This window comes from Montipora capricornis, chromosome 1 (assembly GCF_036669925.1).
Source record: "Montipora capricornis isolate CH-2021 chromosome 1, ASM3666992v2, whole genome shotgun sequence".
In the NCBI taxonomy this organism is placed as follows: Eukaryota; Metazoa; Cnidaria; class Anthozoa; order Scleractinia; family Acroporidae; genus Montipora; species Montipora capricornis.
This window is the reverse complement of record NC_090883.1, coordinates 28,237,171-28,244,670: the sequence shown is the minus strand read 5'-3', so window position 1 is coordinate 28,244,670 and position 7,500 is coordinate 28,237,171.

Here is a 7,500-nt window from a genome sequence, read left to right as displayed (position 1 = left end):
CCTGAGAAGACCTGTGGTTACTCGCAAAGTACTAAACCCAGAAAGATTGAAGAAAATAAAAGGGAATCGAGAGACATTGGCTTCTACGCTGACATGTTGATCATTTCCAAGTTCCCTCACAACTTCTGTTCACCACAAGTTTAAGCGTGCACTCTGAGCGTCTACAAAACTTCCGTGAAGTTTTATCCCTATCTGGCGGGGTTAGTATCTGGATTGGCGAAATAAAAAATATACCACTCCGTAACAGAAGCAAAGGACCGAAAATTCTATTTTAACGCCCAAAAATGCAAACTAAGCAAGGTACAGATTTGTTCCCTCACAACTTCTTTTCACCATAAGTTTAAGCGTGCCCTCTGAGCATCTGACAGCTTTGTAATACCAAAGTTCACTGAAGTTGTTCACTGAAGTTAATCCCCCCTGTCCGGCGGGGTTAGTATCAGGATGGCAGACCAAAACAATATACCCCTCATAAAACAGAAGCATCGGACCGAAAATACTATTAACACTAACAAATGCGAACTCAGCAAGGTACAGATTTTGTTAGCTTGCTTCATGTAAAACAAGAACATCATTCTAAAAGCTTATTCTACGCAAAACGTAGTTTCTGGAGGTAATTTTGAGAGTGGAAATCAAGGTTACGCGGCAGACGGCAAATACAAACTCACGATTTAATTAACTTAACACACCAGAAAGACGCTAACCTCATTTTGACAAGAAAATGCTTTACTATTGCCATAAAAACTATCCAGTTAAGCTCGCATATCATAAAACATGATGAATTCATAAAGGCCACCTTTTCCAGCGAACAATTTTTTGAAACAAACAACATATTTGCTATTAGAGGCAAAAACCCCTTCTATTTCATTACGTGCGTGAAGAGAAGAAACTCAATCGTGTCAAATATGCGCAATATTGCAACAAACTAAATTTCAAGATCAAACCGGTTACATAAAGAACCTTTTCCTTGAATAATGAAGCACAAAATACACGACAAGCTTTCTTTCAAATAATTCTTGGCTGTCACATTGCCAATTATTTTTTTTACCTGAAGACTGTGCAGAGTTGATCACAGATTCACGTAAGGTGTTCGCTTCGTTCTCTGCCTTTGTTGAACCCATAAGTTACCAGAGAATTTTCCATTTGGCTTCAGTGTTCTACATAACAGCACACTTGGTAAAATATTATTTTAGAAATAAAGCTCACTTTGATTTCGGCTCGACAGGAGATAGATTGTTGTCGAAGTCCACTACTCGTCGCTTTTGAGATTCCAGGTGTTGGTTTTTCACCGCCTGTCTAGTTTATCCTACTGACTTTCCATTATTGAGCTCCATAAGGGGTGTATTTTGTTTAAGGATCCACTAAAACGCCATTCGCGTTACATGACTTTCGACGCCATTGCAGGCTAAGTTAACGATTCTACTGTCTCCAACGGAGAAATCTACGCATTTCCACTACCCTCTCGATCCTAAGAAAATACGCGCAGAAGGCTCCATGAACAAAGACACCACTTACCAGGGGAGTGACAGACAAGACTTTTACCGACACGGAAAAAAAATAATAAAAAATAACAAAACAAACAAACCCCACCCACTTTCCGACTGGGATTGCCATACTGGCAACCCAGTAAAAAACGACGAAATGAAACGCCGATTCAAATATACCATGCGACGTAAACTCGATTTTCACTCTCAAAATTACCTCCAGAACCTACTTTTTGCGTAGAATAACCTTTTAAAATGATGTTCTTGTCTTCTGTGGTGATACTTGACGATTCGGGAGCATTTTGTGAAAAAGTATTTATAACGGGTCACACGCGCAACTTGATCGCCCGAACTTCCCCTAATATAAAATATGCATAACATCCATTTGGCCTGTTATGTGAAACACTGAAACCACGGTACTTGGACAAATGAAAAATTTGCAGTTATTCTACTCTATAGATGACAATAAAATTTCGCAGCAAAGGCTCTCAATATATAATACAGAAAGAATTTTTCGCAGTTATTCAAATGTCATTAACGTCGAAGTATTAACTCAATAACAACATACAGAGGGAAAATGTGTCGCAGTTATTGAAATTTCATTAACCGGGAAGTAGCCAATAAACATAATAGAACAAAAGAAACGGCTTCGCAGTTATTAAAATTTCATTAACGGTGAAGTAGCCAATAACAATCATAGAATAAAGGGAATATTTCGCTGTTATTGCAATTTTTTTAACGGCGAAGAAGACAATCAACATAATAGAATAGAGAGAACAATTCGCAGTTATTCAAATGTAAATGGAAAATCCTCTGGTAACTTACAGAGAAGGAATTGAACAACTTGGATCTGCACAGTCTTCCGGTAACAATTGGAAATTTCACTAATTCTTGTTAGTCAAAAATTATTTGAAGGAAAGCTGTGTTACCCATTTTTTGCTTGATAATTCAAGTAAAGGGTTTGATGCTGAACACTGGTGGGAAAATTATTTAGTTGCGTTTTTGACAGGGAGTGTTACTTGACACGATTGAGTTTCTTGTCTTCACTAACGTAATGAAATAGGAAGGGGTTTTTGCCTCTAATAGCAAACATGTTGTTTGTTTCAAAAAATATTCCGTTGGAAAAGGTGGCCCTTATGAATTCATCATGTTGTGTAATATGCGAGTTTAACTGGATAGTTTTTATGGCGATAGTAAAGCATTTTCGTGTCATAATTAGGTAAGCATCTTTCTGTTGTGTTAACTTAATTAAAGGGGCTAGGTCACGCAATTTTAGGCAATTTCAGCACTGGTCGAATGGTCATAGAATTAACTAAAATATCGTCGGCCCACCTTTTTTCAAATTTATATCAATCTATATCAAAATGTCATTTACAAAGCAGGAAAATCATTCTCAGTTGTTATGTGGCCATGATTTTGCAAATGAAAGACTCTTGCTCTGCCAATTTGACTTTTGGAGCTTATAATTAACAAAATTAAACAAAATCCCCTAAAATAGCGTGGCCTACAATCAGTGGCAAAAGTAGCTGGGACGCTAGTGTCAGAATGGGCCCGAAAACCTCTCAGACGTCAGAAACTAAGCATAACTGTCAAAATTCCACTGAAAACTTAAAAAAAAAAATTTCCCCCCTCCCCCCAATCAATGTTGAAATAGACAAGGAAATGTATGTTCACTATTGGCAACATTGTTCTGGGGGGGAGGGGGCAATTTTTCAAACTCAGTAAGAAAACCAACTTCAAATGGTGAGTGTCCCAAGACTTTTGCCACTGATTGTAGCCCCTTTAAATATAAATAGAGTCTAAATACACGTAACTATGTTATTCTTGTCTGCCGTAAACTTGATTTCCAATCTCAAAATTACCTCCAGAACCTACTTTTTGCGTAGAATAAGCTTTCAGAATGATGTTCTTGTCTTCTGTGGTGATCATGACTTGACGATTCGGGAACATTTTGTGAAAAAAGATTTATAACGGGTCACACGCTCAACTTGATCGCCCGAACGTGCCCTATTATGCATAACATCCACTTGGCTGTTTGACATCCCATTGAAAAAAACATTCAGATAGTAACAAACTTCATATTTATTAACAATTTCTTCTGCTTTTGTGCATGTCAGCATTGTAATTTGCGATAATTCGCAAGTCTGTTTTTGTATTTCATGGATGTTCAGATTTTCAATTACATGGCCGCTCAACCTTGCGATTGTGTAAATAGTTCACCCTGAAGTCACAATAGATACGTTTCTCAGGAACCCGTCAAAGAAGGGTTCCTGGCCCGACAGATGAAATGTAAATATTCAGTTAAATATTACAACACAATTAAAAAACCAAGAACGTTGTTTTACTCTGAAAACGACGAAGGATTAACATGCTTTCCCATAGTTCATTCAGTTGACACAAGGTGATCACGTGCACATTTATGGTTGCCTAGCACGTGATCAATTTCTTCGGGAAGAGGAAAGTAGACTGCCAGTCGGCTCCACATTTCGTGTTGAGCATGCGTTAAAAACTCAAACGTATTCGGGAGTCAGTCACGCGTGACTAGTAACCGCAAAAACCAACAGCAGGGGGATATTTATATTCTAATCACACTGAAACGATTATAAAATATTTTGTAACTAATCTAAATAATCACAAAGCACAGAATAGGAGCGGGCATCTCGTTTATTGATGCAGCGAGCGTAAAGCTTTACAAAAAACATCATTACAGTTTCACAAACTCAGAGAAAATTACAACAGTAAATAAAAAGAAAAAAACTAGGGTTGAAAGAGATGCCTCGAATGGCTCTTGCATAACTGAACAACCTTAAATAGTGTACTAGCCCCTTGAGACACCTACAAGCACGCTAAAAATACTTCAGCAGTATTATGCAACCTAACATACATACTCTCGTGAAACTAACAAAACGTTACAAAAGATATTTATATCCCCTGGTCTACACAGTCTATAGTCTGGATTTTGGCGTGATCGTCAAATTCCCAACCCTTAGGGCAACGCGTACCTATCAAAATCCCTATGCAGAGGAAGGCAATTTCCCTACAGGCCACCCAAACACATAATTTGAATACTCAGTCAACGTAACAGTTTGTAGGATCTATATGGGAAACATGAAATGCAGAAAAAAATTGTCAAATCCTAGTTTACAGCGAGGAAAATAAATAAAATAAACTTACTCTTACTTCACCTTGTGTCCTTATGTCGATTTGAGGCATTCTGGACTAGTTTTGAATTTTAAATATCGCAGCAAATTTCCAAACTAATCCAGAACGCCTCAAATCGACACGAGGACACAAGGTGAAGTAAGAGTAAGTTTATATTATTTATTCTCCTAAACTACAATCTTGGACAAAACTCTTGGGAAAAATTCTAGCTTAAGCATCATTTCACACGCACTCACAAAGTATGTTAAGCCTCCATCCCCCCTTTCCCCCTTACCAATGTTGATAATATGATGCAAAGTACTGCGCAAGCCTTTGGCCGTTTTTTTAACCAACCATTTGGAATAGGGGGAGGGGGGAAAGTAGGAAGAATTTAATCCTTATCACACAGGCAAATTAGAGCGTCACATTTTCCCAGCAAGTTTTGTCCAAGATTGTAAAAATAGGAAAATGAGAAAGTTACAGCAGATTCATTGCCCCAAATAATCCTTTGTACCAACTTTTACACCATTATATGCTTCTTAATTTGTGCTATTGTCGTTTCCAGTTATGGGAGCATATTTGTTATGAAAGCCATTTTTTTGCGACTTAACAATGGCAGAGAGTGCTAATCAGTAAGTAGCAAGTGACCAGTATGGTTATTAGGCGTTGTAGAGCCAGAAAAACGGTATTTGTTATGTAGCCGAATGTTTTCCCCCAACAGAGCGCACTCTCATTGGGTACTTCGAGGTCACATGATATCTAACAATAAAACTGTTTCGCACCAAAAGTCTCTGAGAGGGCAACATTGCAAAATCTGTGACGTCAGAGGGTAACAGTGCACTGTTGACACGCGAATGTTGCCCGACGACCTCGAAACTCAATGTTCCCCTCGGCTGTGCCTCACCTAGCCTCGATATCCGCCGCTCACTCGAGTTCGGGTATCCTCCCCGAGAAGAGACGGCCGTGATTTCGGGAGTGAGCGCTGGCTCATTTCCCGAAACAGCGGCTGGTAATCGAGCCTATGCCTCAAAGGAACATTGAGATTCTCGGAAAACAAAAGTAACTGTTTCCCTCGGGACCAGTCATTAAATATTTAATATTGTCTTCTCAGCACGCAATGAGAAAATTTTTAACTCGAGAGATCATTGAAAAGTACAACGTTTTGAAATCGTTTGTTTTAGAATGAAAAAACACCTTTTGAGGAAAGACAAAGTGCGGGAGACAAATACGCTGGAGGACGTTCAAGTAAGCTAAGTGTCCGGCAACAAAAAGTCATCGTACAAAGTTTAAATGCTTATCCATCTATGACGGGCCTTAGAAAGAGAAAGCTCCAAACTGACATGAAGCTGAGATTGGAGATAAAAAGGCTTAGAAAGGATCCTGAACATTAATTTATTTAACGGGCATCCAAAATGTCAATCAACATGTCTATATCAGAAATCTTTTGGATATTTGCCTAACTTAGTACATTGTAATACTTTAAAGTGCTACTATGATAAAAAAAATCACGTCCTTTTTTTCTTCAGATTTTCGGAAAGTGTGGTTGCTTAACACTTTTGAGCTTTGATTTTTATCCAAAGGCTGTTTACTTTGGGTGGAAAGTTTGGATTTCACGGTCCCCCATTACCGACCGAGAGACGTCATTGACTCAATAGCTTAAAATTTCAGCGTGTGGACATATCTTGTTACTGAGTTGCTAAACCCAGTCGGAATCTGCGTTTCATTTCGTCTTTTTTTTTTCGTCGTCTTTCCTATCACTCCCCTGCTAAGTGGTGTCTTTGTGCGTAGAGTCTTTTGGGCGTACTTTGGTAGGTTTCAGGGGCTACTAGAAAGGCGTAGATTTCTCTGGTGGACGCAGTAGAATATTTCATTAACCTGTAATGGCGTCGAAGATTAAAATGCAAATGGCGTTTTGGACGATCTTTAAACAGAATGTACCCTTATGGAGCTCAAGAATGGAACGTCAATTGGATAAACAAGACAGGCGGTGAAAAATAAATGTCTGGAATCTTGAAAGCGACGGGTAATGGACTTCGTCAACAATCTTTCGCCCGTCGAGCCGTAATCAAAGTGAGCTATGTTTGTAATATTTCACCAAGTGTGGTGTTTTGTACAACACTGAAATCAAATGGAAAATTATCTGGTAACTTAAGGGTTTAACAAAGACAGAGAAGGATTTGAACAATTTAAGGGGACCTGTGATCTCAGTCTATTGTCTGGCTATTTAGATTTATTTGTACTCAATTCTGCACAGTCTTCCGGTAACAATTTAAATTTCACTAATTCTTGTTAGTCAAAAATTATTTGAAAGAAAGCTTGTTGCCCAGGGTTTGATGCTGAACACTGGTGGGAAATGTACTTAGTTGCGTTTTTGACACGGAGTGTGTTGGCAGCTTGTTTTACACTCAACTCTGTTAAGTCGTCAAGTAAAAAAACAATTGGAAATGTGACAGTGAAGAATTATTTGAAAGAAAGCTTGTTGTCTCTTTTGTGCTTCATTATTCACGGTCAAGGTTCTTCAGAAAAGGGTTTGATCTGAACTGTGAAACTGAAATTTATTTAATTGCTGTTGTGTTTCTTGTTTGCACGTACGCAATTAAAATAGGAAGGGTTTTTTTGCCTCTAATAGCAAATATTTTGTTTGTTTCAATAAATTTTACGTTGGAAAAGGTTTTTGTGACGTTTTGCCCACGAGTCTCAGAGAAGAGGAAGACATTTTGCAAGCATGTATTGTTCGCCTCGTTGAACTCTGTCGTTTGAATAGTGTGTACATTTGCAAAATTGTGTTAACGTTGCAGGATCATTAGCTTTTAAGCGCGGGTCCTGGAGTTACATTCACTTGCTTGATCCTCGGTGACTTCAACGGTCATTCTCCACT